This window comes from Etheostoma cragini, unplaced genomic scaffold, assembly GCF_013103735.1.
Source record: "Etheostoma cragini isolate CJK2018 unplaced genomic scaffold, CSU_Ecrag_1.0 ScbMSFa_2948, whole genome shotgun sequence".
NCBI classification, from domain to species: Eukaryota; Metazoa; Chordata; class Actinopteri; order Perciformes; family Percidae; genus Etheostoma; species Etheostoma cragini.
In genome coordinates, this window is record NW_023267164.1 from 28,273 (window position 1) to 29,953 (window position 1,681).

The 1,681-nt window shown below is 36.4% G+C and overlaps 1 non-coding gene across 1 annotated transcript; it reads right to left on the minus strand.

Annotated features, from left to right (window-relative positions):
• Window positions 1-252: 252 nt before the first annotated feature.
• Window positions 253-324, minus strand: trnaq-cug. Its single transcript has one exon. It is a non-coding gene; the product is annotated as a tRNA-Gln (tRNA).
• Window positions 325-1,681: the final 1,357 nt, after the last annotated feature.

Here is a 1,681-nt window from a genome sequence, read left to right on the forward strand (position 1 = left end):
GATCCATCCCATAACGTTGTCACAGACTTAGAATAATGATCTGAGTCTGTCAGCAGCAACAACACAACCTTTAGTGGACGCTGACTTTACCTTTAAATAGGGAGATTAAACAGAGACAACGGAGTCCTGCCAAGACTTTATAATACATAAAAGACCGGACAATGGTTCCATACTACACCACAAATCTCTATAGATACTACCACACAAACAAGACATTACACTTAACTTAAGCAGACATCCAACTTAAAAACCAGGTTCCACTGAGATTTGAACTCAGATCACTGGATTCAGAGTCCAGAGTGCTAACCATTACACCATGGATCCTTTAAAAGTGTTAGCAGGGTTTGCTAGGCAGTTTCTTTCATAATATCCACATGTGTGGTATTGAAGGCACACAACAATCACAATGAAGCAAAAATGATTGGCCAGAGGATGTGTGGAAAAGCAAGTCAAGAACAGGTTTTGAAGGACTTGACACAGACAGTGAATACAGCAGTAGATACAGTGAAGAAAATAAGTATTTGAACACCCTGCTATTTTGCAAGTTCTCCCACTTAGAAATCATGGAGTGTCTGAAATTTTATCGTAGGTGCATGTCCACTGTGAGAGACATAGTCAAAAAAAAATCAGAAATCACAATGTATGATTTTTTAACTATTTATTTGTATAATACAGCAGCAAATAAGTATTTGAACACCTGAGAAAATCAATGTTAATGCATCTAATTTAGGATAATGTATGGATTGGAGGTGGACGTTTTGAATGAAGACTAAGAAGTATTTGAGGGTTAGAATTCTAGCTGATAGACAGGTGTCCAAATACTTATTTGCAGCTGTATCATACATATAAATGGTTAACAAATCACACATTGTGATTTTTTGGATTTTTTTTTTAGATTATGTCTCACAGTGGACATGCACCTACGATGACAATTTCAGACCCTTCATGATTTCTGAAGTGGGCTGAAGTGGGAGAACTTGCAAAAGAGCAGGGTGTTCAAACAATTATTTCCTCACTGTATGTATTATAAAGACGTGGACGTTTGAGAAATGTCACTTCAACTACAAAGAAAACAGTTAAGGACAAATTGTTGGGCAAATCTACAAAGTCAAAATGATTTACATGGATATGAATGAATGTTGGGAAAGTCAAAAGAGGAAGTCTTTTACAAAAAACCTCAGATTTAAAAAAGGGATTGGGTTACAAGTCCAACCGTTTTGATGCCAGCTGTTTCACCACAGTCAATAGTTGATATTTCTATATAAAAACAAGTATATTCAAGCAAGAATGTTTTTATTTTGCAAGCTTACGTGAACATTGTGCTGCATTATATAGTTATTGTGTACACAACCATACAGATGGTTTTAAGAATCCAGAGAATAGGAAAAGCTGTGCTGTTTTATTCCAGAATTGAAAGTTAAATGTTTCTCTACACCTTTTTGGAAAACATCCCCCTGGGACATGTGGTGCTTGCAATCAAATGGAGACTGCGGATCATGTTTTTCTTTGATCCCTAAAATTTTAAATGAAGGACTGATGTTGGGGAATGGACTGGAATGTGAAGGAATTAAACACAAGGACATTAACCCGAACGCTGAAGACTTCTCCGCTTAATTGTATAACAGGTCATATGTCTTAACCCTTGTGTTGTCTTCCTGTCAACATTTTAAATCAGCACTTT